This window comes from Carettochelys insculpta, chromosome 26 (genome assembly GCF_033958435.1).
Source record: "Carettochelys insculpta isolate YL-2023 chromosome 26, ASM3395843v1, whole genome shotgun sequence".
Taxonomy (NCBI): Eukaryota; Metazoa; Chordata; order Testudines; family Carettochelyidae; genus Carettochelys; species Carettochelys insculpta.
In genome coordinates this window covers 899,767-920,252 of record NC_134162.1, presented here as the reverse complement: position 1 = coordinate 920,252, position 20,486 = coordinate 899,767, and the positions used below count along the sequence as shown (strand labels likewise).

Genomic DNA, 20,486 nt, shown 5'->3' with positions numbered 1-20,486 from the left:
ACGGCTCCTGGTGTCTGCACTGAGACATCTGTTCTACGCTGTGTGCCTGTCACCGGATCACCTGTTTGCCCTGCTGGCTGAGAGCCAAAACGCTGCCTGTCCTCAGGGATCAGGGGTCCAACTTCATGTCGGCCCTGCTGCAAAGCTTGTGGGACATGTGTGGGGTCTGGCACACCTGGGCCACAGCCTACCACCCACAAACCAATGGGCTGGTGGAGAGGTTCAATGGGACTCTAAAGCAGATGCTGAGAACTTTCATGAATCAGCAGTCCCATGACTGGGACAAGTACTTACCCCACCTGCTGTTTGCATACAGGGAGGTGCCCCAGGAATCCACAGGGTTCTCCCCGTTTGAGCTGCTGTACAGAAGGAGGGTATGGGGACCTCTGAACTTGCTCAGAGAAGAGTGGGAGGGGACGGCCTCTCCTGAAGGGGAGTCAGTGGTACAGTATGTACTGACCTTCCGGGAAAAACTCACCGAGCTCATGGGCCTGGCCAGGGAGAACCTCTCCATGGCCCAAATGAAGCAAAAGGTCTGGTATAACCATAATGCCCGGGCCCGAGCCTATGCCAGCGGTGACCAAGTGATGGTTCTCGTACCCATGCGGCAGAACAAGCTGCAAGCGGCCTGGGATGGCCCCTTCAAGGTCATCAAACAACTAAATGAGGTGAACTATGTGGTGGAACTGTCGAACCGAGCCCACAGCCACCGGGTCTGTCATGTGAACATGATGAAACCTTACTGGGACAGAGAGAACTTGGTGCTGACCGTGTGCAGGCACTGGGAGGGGCAGGGGGATGATCCCTTAGTGGATTTGCTCACAGGGAGTGGAGCCGGCTCCTTGCTGGAGTCTGTTCCCCTCTCAGACCAGCTGAGCCCCCTGCCCAGCAGACGGAGATCAAGGAGGTGCTGCGTTCACACCAACAGCTGTTTTCTAACAGACCTGGACACACTGACCTGGCTGTCCATCGAATAGAGACAGGCACCCACGCCCCTATCAAGTGTGTGCCGTTCAGAGCCACAGGGAAGACAGCTCAGGACATAGAGCGGGAGGTTGAAGACATGCTGGCTCTGGGGGTGATCCAACCCTCCTCCAGCCCCTGGGCCTCTCCCGTGGCGTTAGTCCCTAAAAAAGATGGGTCTGTTCAGTTTTGTGTGGACTATCGCAAGCTTAACGCCATCACTGCATCGGACGCCTACCCCATGCCCAGGCCTGATGACCTTTTAGACAAGCTGGGGGGAGCCCGTTACCTCACCACCATAGACCTCACCAAGGGGTACTGGCAAGTGCCATTAGCCCAAGATGCCCGGCTCAAGTCGGCTTTCATCACCCCTGTGGGGCTCTACCAGTTCCTGGTCCTGCCCTTCAGCCTCAAGGGGGCACCCGCTACCTTCCAGCGTCTGGTGGACCAGCTACTGAAAGGGATGGAGAGCTTTGCCCTGGCTTACATGGACGACATTTGCATCTTCAGCCAGACGTGGGAGGACCATGTGTCCCAGGTCAAGCAGGTGCTGGACCAACTTCAGAAGGCTGGGCTGACTATCAAGGCAGGGAAGTGCAAGGTGGGAATGGCTGAGGTGACCTACCTGGGCCACAAGGTGGGTAGCGGCTGCTTAAAGCCAGAGCCAGCTAAAGTGGAGGCTGTCAGAGATTGGCCCACACCCCAGACTAAGAAGCAGGTCCAGGCCTTCATTGGGATGGCGGGGTACTACCGGAGGTTTGTGCCCCACTTTAGCTCCATCGCAGCCCCCCTCACAGAGCTGTGTAAGAAGGGCAAACCTAACAAGGTGGTCTGGACCTAGCAGTGCCAAGAGGCCCTCTGCGCGCTGAAGGAAGCTCTGGTCAGGGCCCCAGTGCTGGCAAATCCAGACTTCGACAAACCCTTCCTGGTGTTCACCGATGCCTCAGATGTGGGGCTGGGCGCTGTGCTAATGCAGGTGAATGACAAGGGGGGGGAAACACCCTGTCGTGTACCTGAGCAAGAAGCTGCTGCCCTGGGAGCAGAGCTACGTGGCCATAGAGAAGGAATGTCTGGCCATGGTGTGGGCTGTGGGGAAGCTGCAGCCGTACCTGTTTGGACGGCGTTTCACCGTGTACACCAATCACTCATCCTTGACCTGGCTGCATCACATGAAAGGGGCCAACGCCAAGCTCCTGCGGTGGAGTCTGCTCCTGCAGGACTACGACATGGAGGTGGTCCACGTCAAGGGGAAAAACACCACCATAGCCGATGCCCTGTCACGCAGGGAGGGACCCAAACTTCCCCAGGTCACTGGCTAAGTGACCCCGCTCAGTTCGGTCTGGAAGGGGAGAGAGATGTGATGGAGTGGGGGAGGAGTGCACGTGTGAGACTCAGGCTGGATGTGTGAGACAAGCAGAGCAGCTCTCAGCGGCTAAGGATGACCCTAGGGCTATAACCTGGGCTGGCAGGTGACACTTCTGCCCTGAAAAAAGAGGAGGGAGGAGCTGAGCTGGGTTTGATTCTGGGGGGGCAGTTAGAGGCTGGAGGGGAGAGGGAGCTGGAAGGCAGCCAGCCGGGCGAGGGGTAAGCTACACCCCAGAGGGACACCCCTCAGGCTTCTCTCCCCAGGACGGGTTGGAATGACTGCCTCTGACTGCTGCACTGACTCTTCTGTAAGAAACTGGGCCTCCGTCACCTAATAAACTTCCTGTTCTACCTGCTGAGTGAAAGTCACTCTTGCCTGCGGACAGGGTGCAGTGCATGGGGACCCCTGAACCCCATCACACTGTGCACCAAACACAGGCCTGTCACTGGCTCAATACGGGGTGAACTGGCTGGAGTTCTGTGGCCTGTGTCATGCAGAAGGTCATGTTAGATGATCTAATGATGCCTCCTGGCTGGCCTTAAGAAATAACTGAAGACAACCCTACCCAGTCACTGGTCCAGCTTGAGCTTGCTTAGATTGGGAGAGCTACTTGGCTCTGACCAGACAGGCAACTTGCTCTCCTGCAGCCTTCCTGTAAAACAGTAGGGAAGGCTCCATTTCCTCCCTCTCCTCAGCAAGCCCAGTGCCTCCAGCTCACACCTAGTGGCCACAAGAGGGAGAGGGTCACATTCAATCCCAGGCATGATCAGACACCAGCTCGGACCTGCATTAGGGGATGATTTAGTTGGGGTTGGTCCTGCTTTGGGCAGGGACGCAAATGGCTACGTGAGCAACAGCCCTCGACGGGAGGTGCCGATGGAAGCTTCAGTAACAGGCTGCATGGTCTGGGCCACTGCAGGGTCTTAGCTGCTCAGCTTGGACTCGGTGGCACAAGCAGCGACCTTACTTCTGATCCAGAGCCTCGCTGCAGAGGGACCGACAGCTCCAGAACTGGGACTCAACTCTAGGCTGGCCAGCATCGTGGGCGTCCCATCCAGTCTCTCCATCTTACTCCCATGAGAGTTGTGCTCTCCAGGATTGTGCATCTTGTGCTGTCCAACTTGTGTATGTGTGTTTCTAATCCAGAGTCACAACAATTTCTGGGTGTAATGACTCTACAGTGACACATTTCAAATGTGCTTGTATGAATGCACCTCGGACTGACAAAGTTCCAGGCAGCAGGTGGGTTGCCAGCTGGTGGGCTAATGCTTGGCTTCCTCACTCTGCTCTTACTCATGCAAAACTCTCCTTAAGTCAACAGGAATTTTGCCAGAGTAAAACCTGGCTAGGAACTTCAGGCATGAGCCAAGTAACAGATCCTTTTTTTCCAGGCCTCTCTCATTTCAGAGCATTAATGGTACATACCCACTCGGCCCTGGGTGAGGGGCAAGGACTGTTTCCCCTGTGTTACAGAGGGAGGAAACTGAGGCACCGAGCGGCGCCATCATTTACCTGGGTATTTAATGAGGGAACTGGGAAAAGAACCCAGTGGCCTAACTAGCAGATATACCTCTGAGGAGCGGCATTGGCTGAAGGATTCAAGGGGGCATGGAGGCGGGAGCAGGTGGGATTTTGCTGATGTAGCTATTGTAGCTTATTCATTAATTAAATGGCCAGTGATGGGCCTTCTCTCACCCAGGACAACCACCCACGGTGGCACGTGCAACGTTCCAACGGGGAAGACAGCGGAGATTGCCGCAGAGATGGAACAGTACAAGCTTGCAGTTTTGGGCTTGTGTGTGAGACAAGATAGTTAATGGCTCACAGTCACGCTGCAAGGGCATCACAAGTGGGGTCCCACAGGGGTCTGTTTTGTGACTGGTTCCATTGAATATCTTCAGCAACAACGTAGATACTGGCATGGATAGCGTGCTTCATAAGTTTGCAGATGATCCCAAGCTGGGAGGGGTTGCAACTGCTTTGGAGGACAAGGTCAGAATTCAAAATGATCTGGACAAACTGGAGAAATGGTCTGCAGTAAACAGGATGAAGTTCAATAAGGACAAATACAAAGTGCTCCACTTAGGAAGGAACAATCAGCTTCATACACACAGAATGTGAAGCAACTGTCTAGGAAGGAGCACTGCGGAGAGGGATTGAGGGGTCGTAGTGGACCACAAGCTAAATATGAGTCAACAGTGTGATGCTGTTGCAAAAGAAGAAAATTTGATTCTGGGATGCATCAAAAGGGGTGTGGACAGCAAGACACGAGAAGTCATTCTTCTGCTCTACTCAGCGCTCATTAGGCCTCAGTTGGAGTATTGTGTCCAGTTCTGGGCACCACAATTCAAGAAAGATGTGGAGAAACTGGAGAAGGTGCAGAGAAGAGCAACAAGAATGATTAAAGGTCTAGAGAACATGAGCTCTGAGGGGAGACTGAAAGAACTGGGCTTGTTTAGTTTAGAAAAGAGAAGACAGAGAGGGGACATGATAGCAGTTTTCAAGTACCTCGAAAGGGTTACAAGAAGGAGGGAGAAAAATTGTTCTCCTTGGCCTCTGAGGACACGAAAGGAGCAATGGGCTTAAACTGCAGCAAGGGAGGTTTAGGTTGGACATTAGGAAACACTTCCTAACTGTCAGGGTGGTCGAACACTGGAATAAATTGCCTAGGGAGGTCGTGGAATCTCCATCACTGGAGATATTTAAGAGCAGGTTAGACAGACATCTGTTGGGGATGGTCTAGATGGTGATTGGTCCTGCTGAGAGGGCAGGGGACTGGGCTCCATTACCTCTCAAGGTCCTGTCCAGTTCTAGTGCTCTGTGATTCTATGACTCAATCTGGGCAGCTGCGTCTGGCAACCGGTGAAACCCTCATCTACCCAGGACACGAAGAAGGGAGCACACCGCACACAGAATGTGTGGGCTTGAGGTTATTAAGAGCAGCATCTCATGCTTTAATGGAGTGGACATTACAGACAATGGTGTGGTATCATCACAGCCAGGTTCTGCACCAAAGAGAGGAAGGTATTAATTGTGCAATATTATGCCCGAACCGATGAAGCAGCTGAGGAAGGTAAAACAAATGTCTATGAGAAACTACAAAGTGTTGTGAACCAGAAAGAAAAGAAGGATATCTTTATTTTGATGGGTGACTTCAGTGTGAAAATTGGAAGCATAAATACAGACCACGGGAAAAGGCCTATGCAACATGAATGAAAAGGGAGGGTGCTTCAGTAACTTTTGTTCCTTCATTGGATTGGTGATAGGTAGTAGTGTTTTCCACACAAAAGAGTCCATAATGTCACCAGACCACCAGTCAGAAAACCAGACTGATCACATCTGGATCAGCAGTTCTTTCCGAAGATCCATGCAAGATGTCCACACTAGAAGTGGCGCAGAGGTCGGTTCAGACTACCATTTGGTCATGAGCAAACTCAAATGCAAGCTCGGGGGTATACCACAAAAGCAGCCACGCTGGGATTGAGGTTCAACATGGAGCAGCTGAAGGATATAGCCACACGCGCCTGTTTCCAAGTGGAGCTATCCAACAGATATGCACTTCCAAAAACCTCATCCCAAAAGATGCTACCATGGAACAAATTTGGGAACACACCAAAGCAGCCTGGAAAGAGACCTGTGATAAAACACCAAGACGTCACAAAGAATGGATCTCAGCACAAAAAAAGTGAAGGAGCTAAAGGACAGAAAAGCAGCAATCAACAACAGCAAAACAAGAGCAGCCAAGGCAGATGCCAAGGGAGAAGACAAGAAGAACTTTGTGGAAACCCTTGCACAACAAGCAGAACAAGCTGCAGGCTGGAGGAACCTGAAAGAGCTGTGTGACATCTCACAGAAACTAGCTGGGTCACGGCATACATTGAATCACCCAGTACAGACGAGGAGGGGCGTGTGCTAACGAACCCAAGTGAGTGGCTCAATAGATGGAAGGAACACTTTGAAAAAGCTACTGAGCTACTCTCTGCAAATACACCGCTGCAAATTAACAGCCACAGGCACCCAAAAGAAGAAATCAGAGCAGCCATTGCCCACCTGAAAAGCAGTAAGGCATCCACCCCGGACAGCATCCCCGCAGAAGCAATCAAGACAGGCAGTGAGACATCAGTCAACATGATGTATAATCTGTTTGGGACACTGAAGAGATCCCACAAGACCGGAAACATGGCTTACGCACTTAGGTCTCCTGCCCTTCCCGTGGGCCCCTCTGCCATTGGCCGACTCCCAGATGACACATCTCAAATTCCTGAGATGTGTACGGAGGTCTGAGTCTTTGTTTAGACCATCTTCCTGGCTGGGAGGACACCCACCTTCCACGGTGATCCTTAGCCCTACAACATTTCAATACAGCTGGAGAGCCAATATCCATAACTTCACTGCCAACACGGCACAGACAAACAAGTAGCACAGAGAGATTCAGTAACTCACCAGCTCTCGTGAGACCCCTCACTTGGCCCATGTGGCCCAAGATTTGGGGTAAACTTGGTACGGTGGTTACAGAAATGATTTTCATATTCCAGTAGCATCACAGCAGGTCCATACGAGAACCTTTGAATGCAGCTCTGGAAGGTTGTCCTCCAGAGCATGGGACAGTGTGGACAAGGCCATATAGTCCCAGCTCCTGAGGTCAGGGGATTATGGGAGACTCTCTCCTCTCTTTTAGTAAGAAAGTTCTTATTATCTTGTGGCCGCAGGAAGAGCCTATGCACGTGACTCCTTGGGGCTCACAAAGCAAAACAGACAGAACCCCCCAGTCACGGTTTGGGAACTCCCCTGTTTCTAAAGCCAGCGCCAGGTTCTAAGGGCCCAGCTCCTGATTTGGAGGGCCTGCAGTGAGCACTCATGAGACTGTGCTCCGTGGCCAAGGGGAGGCCTCCCAACGAGCTGTCAGGGGCTGAGCTCTCTTCTCTGCAAAGCACAACCCGCTGACGTGCGTGACAGGCGGGGTGGGGCACAGCTGCCCTCCTCACAGCAGGTCCTTCGCCCTCACCTGGCCAGCAGAGGCTTTCTATGCTTCTCCCCCCTGCTCTTTCCCCTGTGTGAACTGACTGTCAATGAGCTCAAGGTTGCTAACACCTTTGCAGACACTCTGTAGATGCCCGCGGGGCCTGCAGTTCACCCTGTGCTCACCCCTGGGCTTTGCCTGGACAGGTGGGCAGGCCATGTTAGCCAACCCTGTCTGAACACCCAGCGTGGACAGATCTGCACTGCTAGCATGTCCATGCCCAGCCATTCCCTACGTCACTCCAGAGCAAGTCTGGGCAGTTGGTGAATTTCACCCTGGGGTTTCTCATTGCAGGGAAAACAAGCTGTGCTCTTAACCATTTGACCAGGCCTGTGGATCCCAGCCCCTCAAACACGCCCGGCTCCCTGGGATTGCTTTCCACCATGCTTTGCTTTTCCACCAGTCCAGGGCAGGAAGGGATGGGCTGTTGGGAGCGTGGGACAGGCTGCACTTTCCCAGCTGCTGCCTGATAACAGACCCTAATCGGGCGTCCCTCTTGCTGGGGTGTTATCTCTCAGCACAAAGGGCTGGATGCTGCCGCTGGCCTCCTGGTCCCTAGTGGGAGCCTGTGTCTAAGTCCCAATGGAAAGGAGTGTCCAGCAGCGCACGGCTGGTGCATTGGAGCTCCCAGCCCCAATGGGCCAGCACCACCCCTGTGGCTGTAGGACACGGAGCAGGAACCCTGGTAGCAGGAAGCAAAGCTGGGACCTCTCCCCCTCTGCCAGTGAGCCTGAGAGCCACTCCCAGCCAGCTGCTTGCAGCCTGAGTCCTTGAGGCCAGGCAAAGAGCATTGCCGAGTCTGGCCAGCCACAGAGAGCGCAGCTCCATCTCCTTCCAAGAGCCGCCCCAGTAGCGAGGAAGGGACGAGTCGCTGGGGCAGCAATCGAGGCAGTTCTGGGCTCAGCTCCACACAGCAGCACCTGCCCATGCTGGCCAGCACCCGCTGCCTGAGGGCTTCTCTTCCCCTCTCACCAGCCACGGCCAGAGCCCCTCTTCCAGCAGAACTGAATAAAACCTGAGTCGACACAAGCACCTCACAAACTCAGCCCCAGCCCCTCAGAGCCCCTTTCTCTGTCTTACCGTACGCGATATTTCCTGGTGTCTCACGCCCTGCTTTGGAGCCCGAACCTGTCCCTTTAAATCACTGGCAACACGTTGGCTCCCGAGGCAGTGAGAGCTCGGAGACCTGCTAGATGCGGTGTAGTTCCTTTCAGACAAGGCACAGCAGCTCCTACTGCTTTGTGGAGTAAGCCAGCCAGGTCAGCTCTGCTGCAATCTCTGAGTGAGACACATCCTTAGCCACAGCTGCCGCTTGAAGGTTATCCCCAGGCTGTGCTGCCTGAACTTCACACAGGGCCACAGCTTCAAAAGTGTAGGCCTCTCTGCTCGCCTCCCTGGTTCACGTCCCACTGGGCTGGGACAACCAAATGCTCCGTAGGGCCATCCAGACTCAATCTCAGCAGGTCTGAGAGATCAGCTGCAGCCCCCGGCTCCTTGGACGGTTTTCCAGCCTTCATCCGTGCACAATCATTTAGCACCTGCAGGCTCCACTTCCATGTACCAGGGAAATCAAATTCAGTGGGCCTCTGGATGGCCCCTCAAACCTGCAGGCGATCCCAGCTCAGTCACAGGTGCTCTGGGGAAGTCCAGGAACCCAGCCAATGACAGAGCATTGCGCACTGCGAAATGAGACATTAGCCAGGAGGGGAACGTCAAAGCCCTTGGCCCTTCCATCCTGGCTGCCAGGGGGCCTCTGGTGCCAGAGAGACGAGATGGGGCAGCTGCAGGGCAGTGGCCTCACCAAGGTCCAGCTGGCATTGTGCCCTGTATGGGCATCATCACGCTATTGATTCCGCGGGTCAGAGATCCCCATGGCAACTGCGAGTCTCCACAGAGATGGCACAGCAACCTGGACCACGCACACTGCATCCTCAGCTGTGGCCAGGCCTGTCGTTCCAGCCTCGGCAGGGCACGGGGCAGGCCATAGAGTTCGGGGCTGCCCCACCAGATGGGGTGGGTGGCTACCACCGGGCATGCTCCAATCTGCTCGGTGGCCTGTGGAACTGGGAAGGAAATGACAGCCCAGCACCTCTGAAGCCGGGATCTGCTCCCAGCCAGGTCACAACCCCCTGCACCCCGACACGGAGGTGACAGGCTCCACCACAGGAACCTGGCTGGACAGACAGGTGGGGAAGGGGGATGCAGGTTACATTACTTAGTGACTCAGCAGCTCTGCTCCCCTTTCTGGTGAGCCGACCCAGCGCAGCAGGTGACCCAGCTGGTCCCAGCAAATCCATCAATAAACACACTGCCCGGCCTCTGCTGCCTGGGCCATGTGGCAGCGCAGCAGGAGGAGCTGGCAGCTTGCAGCCTGGCTTCCAAACCCTCCAGCGCACGGCTTAACTCCTCCACGGCAGCAGACATCCGCGGGCTCCATTGCTCCCAGCCCAGCTGTGCTGAGACCGGTCGGTCGGGGCAGTTCTGTGAGGCAGCAGCTCCTTCTACCGATCAAGGCGGGACGCTGCACCCCGAAGAGAAACAAAGGCCTGGCTGGGTCCAATTCCGCCCCCCGCTAGTGCCCCCACCTAATGAGCGCAACCAAACAGCGGGCGCAGCCATCGCAGAGCCCCGCTCCGGCCCCAGGCCCTCCCACGCTGGCTCCTGGCACAGGTCCCCCACCTGGGGCCCACGACGCACAGATCCCTGCTGGGGAAGATGGAGGCCATGGGCTGCCCAGCGGCTTGGGCCTCTGAACGCCAAGGGCCACTCCTAATCTTCTCATGCCAGCGTGAGCATGGCCCCAGCTCTGGCTCCATCCCACGCCCCCGAAACACAGTGCAGAGATGGAGGCTGCCTCACTCTCTGGCCAAGCCCTGGAGACAGGAAGATCCATCTGAACGGCTTTACTGTGGGGTGGGGCGGGGGGGCCTGCAGCTAGGGCCATGGCAGACCAGACACTGCTAAGCACTCGGGCACACACCAGTGCTCGTACAGAGCCTGAGTCATTGGGGTTCTTCTGTCCAGTGCTCTACGTGGGGGATTGCTGGCGCAGTCCCCTGGAAGGAGATTCCCTCTGGTGCCAAGGCCCCTTCCCACCTCCAGCACTTGGGGACACTGGCTGGCTTTCAGGCATGTTCTTCTGTTCCGAGGAGTGACGCAGGGGGGCCCTGGTGTCTCCAGCTCCATTAGCTCTTTGTGTACCAGCTGCATGGCTCTGGGAAGTCTGCCCCAGCCACCAGCACCGGTGTGGCCCTACCGGGCAGTGCTAATGCAAAAGGATTCAGGAGGCGGCTGTTTGGTACCGTGCTGGCCCCCGGGCTGCTATGAGCCCTTTGGGCTGGCCCAGAGGCTGTTAGCTCCCGTCCCTGAGGCTTGCTCCCTGGGCGCTGCTGAGGCAGGTGCTTTGCCCTGCTGGGAAGGAGCGAGCCTACAGCTGTCACAACCGTCTCTGCAGCAGGTCCCTGGCTGAGGCTCATCGTCCCAGGGCTTAGTGTGCAATGCCAGGTGCCAGGGCTCAGGCAATTGTTTTACATGCATAACGGACATGGCAAGTCCAGGGGTGCTGGGGGTTCTGACCTGCCCGGCCCAGGGGTGCTGGGGGAATCAGAACTGCCCAGCCCAAGGGTGCTGGGGGGTCTGAACTGCCCAGCCCAGGGGTGCTGGGGCTCTGACCTGCCCGGCCCAGGGGTGCTGGGGCTCTGACCTGCCCGGCCCAGGGGTGCTCAGCCCTGGCAAAGCCTAAGCACTGTCTGTACCAGAAAGATCCCATAAAGCAGCTCAAGTTTCAGCCACCGCCCGCATCCAGCAAGAGAGCCTGTGGGGAGCCGCGCCCTGTGGCTAGAGGCCATGGCGGTGAGGAGCACATGCAGCCCTGTGCGAGGCTGGCAGCTAATCCGCGCTGGTGGGAACAGCAGTGAAACCACCTGGCTCCTTTGATCCGTGAATCAAAGCACAGGCAATGCCCAGCTCAAAACCAGTGACACAGCCGCTGCGGCGTGAGGTTTTGTGCGACCTGCACGCAGCCTGGGAGCACCCAGCATCCCCATCTCAGGGCAGGGCAAGGAGAATGGCACAGACCGAGCAAGGGCTGGGCGACATCTCTCAGGTCCTGGCCCTTCCCAGCCCCATGGTCCCAGGGGAGCGTCCAACAAGCTGTTATCCTGCTTCTAAAGAGCCCTCCCCAGAGCTGGGCGCCGAGGAGGGAGGAGGGTATGTCCCTGCCCCAGCAGCGGTGCCTATCTACTGCCTCTCTGGAAGGTCCCCCCGGCCCAGCACTCCCAGCCTTACACAGTGGCCGGAAACACCTTTTTCCTAGGTGCTGGGCTGCAGCGCAGGGTGGCAGCAGGAAAGAACATCTCTCAGCAGGTTGTTTACGACCCATCTCCTGGCAATCAGGGCTGGGGCCCTGGCCCTGCTAGGCCAGAATTAGACGCGCGGAGCCGGCTAAATGCCGCTTCTGTCATGGGTGCTGGAGTTCCCCGGCCAGGCCCTGCCCCCTGACACCGGGGACGCAGAGGCCAGGGCACCAGGCTGCTAGCGCTGCATGGGAGGTACAGAAGCTGTCCACAGCGGAGTCACAGGCCGGGGGACCCTTCGCCTTTGGGCAATGCTGCATATCAACCATTGTGCCTGGGCCCCTTCTGATTCCACGTGTCCCCCCGATTTTCCCTCTGCCCCCCAATACCCCCCACCTCCTCTGAGCCGCTCTCCTGTCCCCCTGCACCCCGATCCCCTTCCACCCTATCTCAATCCTGCACCCTGCCGGGCCTGGTGCCCTCTGCCCTGCCTGACCTGGCCAGCTTGGGGGCTAGGCCCTCACAGAGATGCTGTTTGCCCCACGGGGCCTGCCTGGCTCAAGGGAACCCCCTTTTTCCCCAGGAGCCACATTTCCTTCCTGGTCCCTGGCCAGTGGAGCCCTGTCCAGAGGCTGCTTGGGCCTGACCTCTGGGCTTAAGCTCAAAGCACCAGTGGTCCCAGGTTTGCTCCCCATAACGCCCAGGCCAAGCACCCTCGAGAGCTTTGCTACAGCTCTGGGCCAGGCCTGGTTTGCCAGCACAGCAGGCCCTGAAGGAAGCTCTGCCCAGAGCCCCCAAAGCAGGTCTTCTCCAACACCTGCCTACAGCCCCTCCACCTCTCCCGTGTGGCCTGGCCAGCCCATGCGAGATCCTGCCACACGTAGCCTTTCGTTTCTGAGCCTGGCCCGTCCTTTCCCAGCCCGCTGCACCCCACGGTTTGCAGGGGCCTGAGCAATTCTGGCCATCTCTACACAGCACCACGGGGGCTGGCCAGGAACAGGGCTGGCCTCCCGAATGACCAGCGCTCCATGGGCCTGGGGCCTTGTCCCTCCCTGTTCCTTTCCCCTGCTCCTGTCTTTTCCATGGCCTGTGAGCTCCTGGGCCACGGCTCTCTGCACTGCAGCACTATGTAGGGAACAATAATGGGCCACTCTCAGTAGGGAGCACTGTCTCCAAAGGGGTCCTCTGCTGCCGGATTTATTTAAATGGGGCAAAACTGACCTGTGGAACTCACTGCCACTGGATACCACTGAGCCAAGAGCCCTGGAAAACTCAGAGGGGGAATGAGGCCTGTATCATGGAGAAACCCCGCAGCATTAGGGCTTAAAAATAGGGTTATAACCCTCCTGTGCCAGGGCCTGAGCCCCTGCTCACTGACAGGGCCATGTAGAAACTCTTCCCTGGGCAGGTTGTTCCGTAATTGTCCACGTGATGGTGGGGGAGGGGGTCCTTGCACCCTCCTTGAAAGCATCTGGCTCCTGAGCTGGATGGCCCTGCTCTGATTTGGGCTGCCCAGGCCTGGGAGCCGAGTCTGGCCTGCTCAGCTGGTAACATATGCAGAGAAGGAGACCTGAAGACAAAGGCTTAAAGCAACCAAGGCAAGTCACCAGCTCAGGCAGGACAGGTGGCACCAGCACGTGGCCCCCTGCATTCCGGGGCAGCAGCCAGGGACAGACGCCACCCCTGCCTGGCTGCTAGGCCACAGCAACACCCAGCCCCCCGCCTGTTCCCCCAAATGTGCTGCTCTGCTCCCACCTGCGGGCAGCTGGAAGCCTCGCAGGCCCCAGCCAGGTGGGGCAGGAGGAGTTCAGCAGCTGGCTCAGCCCAGAGCTCTCCTGGCCAAGTCACAAGCAGATTCTGGGGGTCTCCGTGAGCTTAGAGTGAGCTCTGCAGAAAGCAGCACAGACCCTTGCCCTCTGGGTGCCTTGGCACCTGGCTCAGTGCTGATCCCGGTGCCTGGGAGACCTGCTCCTTCACTCGTCAACCAGGCTAAGAGGCTGGCCCTGACCCTGGCCCTGCCCACCTGGTACTGCACTGAGGCTTAGGAGAACTAGGCTCTTTTCTGCTCACCATGTGTAAGTCACTGCCTCCTCTGTACCTCAATTTCCCCTACCCCAACTTCTCTATTTGGATTGTGAGTGCTTCGTGGCAAGGACCATCGCCCACTTCGGGCAGGGCCCAGCACAATGGCACCCTGATACCCGACTTGGGTGTAAGTCTAAGACAATTAATAATAATGGAAAATGTTTGCCTAAGTGACGTGACCAAGGTCACAGAGCAGCTAGGTGGCAGAGCCCAGGACTCCTGCCTCTCTGGGTCAGGGGAGCTGGGGTATCTGTAAGTTTAAAAACAATCACCTTGGGTGGCCCTTCATTTGCTGTGACTTGATGTCCAGCCTCCTGCCCCTGCGCCCTGCCCCCTCCACTCCTGCTGCCCAGTGTGTGAGCTGGGGCAGCAGGAGGCTGGAAAGGGGGCCCAGGTCTCTGCCTCCCAGGCAGAAGCCACTGGCCCAGAGGCTGCACCGAGGGGCCCACAGGACGGTGCTTGCAAATGGCACAGCTCCTGCAGGTCCAGGGCCTGGGGCTGCCTCCAGGCGGCTGGGGGATGGCGGTGCAGGAGAAGGGGGCTAACAAGCTGCTCTTGGCCCATTGGGAGGCTCTGCAGTCGCCCAGCGTCCCTAGAGCATATCCAGTTACTCAGTATCCTGGCCAATGACTCAGCCCTGCAGCACACTGTAACCTGAGAGAGCCACTTCCCAAGCAGCACCCCCCACCCATCAGCTGCCCTGAGCTCACCCCGCATGGCACATGGGAAGAAGCCGGGACCCCCTGTGGGGAAGCCAGCTGGGGAGTCGGGGAGCTGGCCTCTTTCCCCAGCTGTAAGAGGGGGTGATGGTATGGGCCACATGCCAGCATGGGGAGGGCATGAGGCCCCCATGGGTGGCAGGAAGGTGGTACCGGGGAGATGCGGCCTCCGGGGTGGAGTGGTGCCAGGGCCTGGGCAGAGAGCACCAGTAGAGGGGCAGGGGGTGCCTTTGGGGGGTGGGTTTGCAGGGCTGGTGCTCTCAGGGTATTGCCCAGCTGCGCACTGACCAGTGCCGTTCCCACTGACATCCTCGCCCCACCTCGTCGGGGGCCTGGGGCGTGCTGGGAGCTCCCCGGGTTTAACGGCAGGTGGCACTAATGGAAGCTGAAGGCCGTGTGCTGCTTTCTGGGTGGGGCTATCCCAGGACAAATGGAAGGGAGAGGCCAACAGCCGACAGACAAGCCCTGTATCCAAATGAGGGCCACACTCTGAGAGGGTCTGAACTCCCTGGTGTCCCAGCAGCAACTCCGCAGCTACAACACACAGGGTGTTTGGCCTGCAGGGCATCGGGGAGAGCATTGTGTGGCCTGAGCCTCCAGAGCCAAATGCCCTGGGGCATCAGAAATGCCACTCCAGAGCAAATGTCATGAACAAAGGGCCCAGCCTTGGGAAGCATGGAGGGGTTGGGGGCCAGTGTTCCCTGTAGGCTGAGTGCTTGTGGGCTGCCCAGGGGAGATCCAGGTGGCACCCAGCTGACTAGCAGAGCGCCCCCAGCAGGCAACCTGTGTTTCTACTGGCGGTGCACGTCTGCGCATACCTTTGTGCATGTAATAAAATTTATTCTACCCACAGATGGAAAACAATGAGAGAGAACCTGGGCGGGGGAGGGGGCACAAATGGTATCCAGACAATGTCTCCAGCCACGAGCATCAGCAGACACCAGCCGAGCAATCTGCTGGAGCAGCAGAGGGTGCTCCTGGCAAGCCGAGCAAGGCGTGCCACTGCCCACGGCTCGTGTTCAGCGACAGGAACAGCTTGTGCCACGGCAGCGCTTTTCACCCCACACCACCACGTGCTTTGGCGCAGGACCTCCTGACCCCACCTACCCAGAGGACCTGACCCACACTGGTGCCTGCGACTGGGCACGGCGTGGCTTATGCCAATATTTTCAGGAGCAGCCAGCGATTCTGTGTGCTTCCATTTCTGCACAGCCAGCCTGAACCTCACCATCTGGAGGGGTTTGGGTACTGGGCTGGGGCTTAAGGAAGCTGGGATCTTTTTTGCTGCCGCTATGCACAAGTCACTGCCTCCTCTGTGCCTCAGTTTCTCCTGCCCTGGCTTCTCAATTTGGATTGCAAGCGCTTTGAGGCAGGAGACCTCTCACTTGGGGCAGCACCCAGCACGATGGTGCCTGATACCCAACTTTGGTGCAAGTCTAAGACAATTAATAATAATTGAAAATGTTTGCCTAAGTGACTTGACCAACATCATGGAGCAGCTAAGTAGCAGAGCCCAGGAGTTCTGCCTCTCCCATTCATCTGCTATATCATGCTGCCTCCCCAGTGCCCACAATTAGCTCTGCTGTCCAAACTGTCTCAGCCTCCTGGGCACTGAGAACGTCATTTACTGAATCCAGGTCTCACTTCCTCCTGTGAAAATCCCCTTCCCTGCCTGCTAGGCTTACGTGGTAGCACATCACAGCCCCAGGGACCTGTCCCCTGTGGGGTGCCAGGACCGCGGCTGGTCCCGTCTGGAACACACTCTGCAGAGTCCCCTGGTGACACCAGAAACCTCCACAATGAGCCAGGCTGTGGGCTGGAGCTGCCGTGTGCCCACCCGGCCGGATCCTGGGAAAGGCCCTGCCTGAGGGGCGCTGCCCCAGCACCAGGCGGGGAGCTGCAGGGCCTTGGAAGTTTCTCACTGCTCAGTTCCTGTCTGAGCTCACCCCGTATCTGCTGATCCCCAAGTCCCAGACACAGCACGTGCCTCAGGTCTGGTCACCCCCATGCTGTCCCGGCAGGGAGGGCAGGGCTGCGTGGGCACCGGGGCCAGCTCGCCGGGAGTCAGGGGCTTTCCACCTGCTGAGAGAACCATGCGGTGCAGCGGCTCGCCGTGCGTGGGAGCACACAGGGACTCTTGGGAGGGCTGGGCACTCACCCAGCCCCTCGACCCGGGCACTCCTCGGTGGCTCCATGGAGCTCCCCCCAGATTCACTCTGCAGCCTCTGCATGGGCTGGCCCTGGCCTTGGGCCACGGGGGCCCAGCTCCCCCTGGGCCGCCCAGCCTGCCAGAGGGGCAAGGTGTGGCCAGGGGGGTCCCCAGGGCAGTGCCAGCAGGAACGTGCCTAGAGCACAGAGTTCCTTCCCCAGCACGTCTTCCTGGCTGCAGGGGCTTCCCCAGCCCCTCGAGGTCCCCCTGCCCTTCACGCCCCTGGGCACCAGCAGGGAGTCAAACCCACCCAGCCCACTGGCTTCGAAGGGCAGCCAGCATCTCAGCACTCACCATGCGCCACCCCGGTCACCGCCTCGTCCTCACGCCGGCTGGAGACAGCTGCTCATCGTCGGCGCCCCGAAAGCTCCTCCCCAGGCCGCCCGTGTCGCCGCCAGCCCCGCAGCGCGCAGGGCGTGGGGAGGGACCCCACGCGCCGCGCACAGCCACTCCGCTCCAGCTGGCGACGAAGGAAACCGCCGGCTTCGGCTGCCACTTCACAATGGGAACAACAGCAGCATCCTGAACAAAGTGGCTGTTCCCCCCCGGGACCGCGGCAGGGAGGGGGAGTCACGTGGGCCCGTGCCCCTCAGGCACACGCCAGCTCTTTATGCTGCTGGCTGAAGGGAGGGTGCCAGGTGGCTGTTGTGACGCCACACACACACACACACAGATGGTTATACCCTCCCAAGACAGTCTAGTCTGGACACACACACACACACACACACACACACACACAGACTGTTTACACCCCCAATACAGTGTAGTCTGCACGCGCGTGCACACACACACACACACACAGATGGTTATACCCTCCCAAGACAGTCTAGTCTGGACACACACACACACACACACACACACACAGAGACTGTTTACACCCCCAAGACAGTGTAGTCTGCACGCGCGTGCACACACACACACACACACACACACACACACACACAGACTGTTTACACCCCCAAGACAGTGTAGTCTGCACGCGCGTGCACACACACACACACACACACACACACACACACAAAGACTGTTTACACCCCCAAGACAGTGTAATCTGCACGCGCGTACACACACACACACACACAGACCGCTTACAGCCCCTGCCCCCCCCCACGGTCTGCACACCCCTCACTCTCAGTGCTGCTGCCGCTGCTGCGTGCTCGGTGCCAGTTCACCACACACTTGGGCGTGGGCGGTGGTGTCCAGTTCACTGCCAGACTCTCTCCGCAGCGTTCCCGACGAGCGCTTGCTAACCCTTTCCTCCCCAGGCTGCCGCAGACGCTGACCCTGCCAAGCTGTTGCTCCTGAGTCACGGCTCTGGCTGGAGCAGGCAGGAAGCCTCTCCAGTTCTTTGCTTCCTTTGGTTAAGGGCAATCCCGTCCATTGTCTTTCAGGGCAGGGCAGGGCATGCGGCCTAGGTACTGGGGCCTGAGGCTGAGCAGCCAGGATTTCCGGCGCGCTCTCCAAGCAGGAAGCATGACCTGGTGCTTAGAGCAGGGACTGGAGTGTTACAAGAGGGGTTGCAAAGCAGGACTCCTGGCTCTGCCACCAAGTCACTCGGTGGCCTTTGTCAAGTCACTTCTGCAGGGAGAGGCTTCTGCAAAGGAAAGCTCCTCAGTCAAACACCCCAGATAATCACACAACTCGCTTTGAATTATCTCATCATCTGAACAAGTGCCCGCTGGGTTTGCACTGCCCCCCCTCCAATGGGTGGATGACAGTCACTGCCTCACCTCCTGCTGCAGTGCGACAGTCACAGTAGGTCACAGATCCAGGAGCACTCCACTGAGATCGGGACCCCACGGCGCTCCATGCTGTATGCACACAGAGGAGACAGGGTGTGCCATGAAAAGCCAACAGCCTCGTGAAAACCTGGCAGTGGGTTTGGGGCGAGGCAGCTGGGACTGAGACCCACCAAACTCATCCCATCTAGGAGCCTCCATTATCGAGGAACAGTTTTAGTCCTGGGCACACAGGCTCGGTGTCACATGACAGCCCAAGAAGCCAAGGTCTCTGCAGCCATCAGTGCCCAGGAGACACCTTCGGGCCGGATGCTTGTGTTATTAAAGCCAGTTCTGCCCCTTGGGCAGCTGGCTCAGGCTGGGCCAAACCTCTGGGCTCTGTTTCAAACACGCCCTGTTCTTACAGCGGCAGCGCCGAGGACCTGAACACAGAAAGTAAGACTGGCACAACAAAGAGAGTATTGGCACCACACCCCAAGTCCCTTGGAAACAATTCTACAACATGGACCCATTGTAACGACTGCCTCGGTGCCCATAAGCCCACTGGGCATTACGCTCAACTCAATGGCACGGCTCGGTTTGTGTGTAATGAAAGTGCCCTGGGAGGCTGCCTTCGATTGGGTCCAGATTTCCAGGGGATCTGGACTCCTGTCATGGCAGCCGGGGGGTCCCCAGGCCCTGCTCCCCATCAGCAGTCAGAGGTGACTCTCCCTCAGCAGGGTGAACTGAAGTGTATCAGGCGGCAGGGACACAGCGTAGAATAGACGTGTCAGCACAGACACTAGACACCGTCAGTGCCATCCGCCTTGGGGAGAAGGGCTCAGAGGGATGGAGCCCTGAGATGGGGCCCTGGTCCCACTTACGCCCTCTCCAGCCAGCCTAGCCTGCCCCACTCCACTGCCCAGTTCCAATTCACACCAGCCAGGCCCCTCCTGCCTCCTTTGGCCTGTTTCTGGGGGAAGAAAGGCCTCACCTGGTTGCCTAGGTTACAGAGAGCAGGGAGGGCCATTGCCTAGGCGTGAGAAATCATCACACTGAAACTCCTCTCACCACTGTGCACTGATGCTGTGCCTGGGGAAACTGAGGCACCCACCTCGGGTTGCTGCAGGACAGTAGGACACACATGCAGCCTAAGCAGGGGACTAGAATCCTCACCCCCCACCACTCTGTCACAACTCCAAGGGGCAGAACCCCCTCAGTGCTGCCTCTGTGGGTGCTCTGGGATTCAAGCATCCATGGCAAAATAAGGGCTGCTTAGCCCCCACCGGGCACAGGCTGCTGCTCGGCTGATAAACAGGCCCCGAGGCACCCAGAGGAGCCACAAGCGGCTGGCAGGAGGTACTCAAGGAGGTGGGAGGGGGGAAGAAGAGGGAGAGGATGGAGGGGGGTTAATGGAGCACTGGAGGTGATGCACCCCCAGGAATTAAAAGGCCAGTGCCTGTGCATCACTCTGCTGATTTCTGACTCAGGGGAGCCGGGTTAGTCTGAAGCTGCACAAATAACCAGCAGCCCTGAGCACCTCCCTGATTTCAGGGGCCTTCTGAACACGAGACAAGCCTGATTCTCCCGGAAGCGGCCCAGGCAGGTGGAGAGGTGCCCCTTCTGCCTCCCAGTGCTTCTCTCTGACCCCCGGTATGGGGCCCAGTGTGCTTCACTGGCAGCCCAGCAATGGGGTGGGAGCTGCAGCTGGACCTGTCCAACACAGAGGCCAGGAGCTCAGGCAAACGTCAGCCCTGCCTGGGGTGCAAAGGCCCCTGTGACTGACAGCTTGCCCAGTGCCCCACCTGCTAAGGAAGTGCAGCGCCCCAGCTCCCCTCCACGAGCCAGCCCAGCGCTCACCAGAGGGGCACTGGAGCAGACTGGCTTAGCAGCAAAACCCAGCTCCCCCGCCCTACGCAACAGGATGGTTCCTCTGCTCCTCCCTCTGCCGCCCTGCAACACCCAGCGTGAGGGAGCACCCACTGCAGACCCCCGGCTGCAGGGTGCGCAGAGCCCCAGGAGGAGCAGGGTGAGGCCGGGCCAGCCGGGGCGAAGAGCTGGAGAGGCATATGGGCTTTGAGAGGGACGGCACCACTGACTGGTGCGGAGCT

General features: G+C 58.1%; 1 protein-coding gene across 1 annotated transcript in view; it reads right to left on the bottom strand.

The window, feature by feature from the left end:
* NAV1 (neuron navigator 1) overlaps nt 1–17,130 on the bottom strand; it is a 275,511-nt gene extending 258,381 nt beyond the window's left edge. The window contains exon 1 of the mRNA XM_074977505.1: nt 16,952–17,130. The gene's annotated coding sequence lies outside the window, so the exon portion shown is untranslated. The remainder of the gene's footprint in view (nt 1–16,951) is intronic.
* Nucleotides 17,131–20,486: the final 3,356 nt, after the last annotated feature.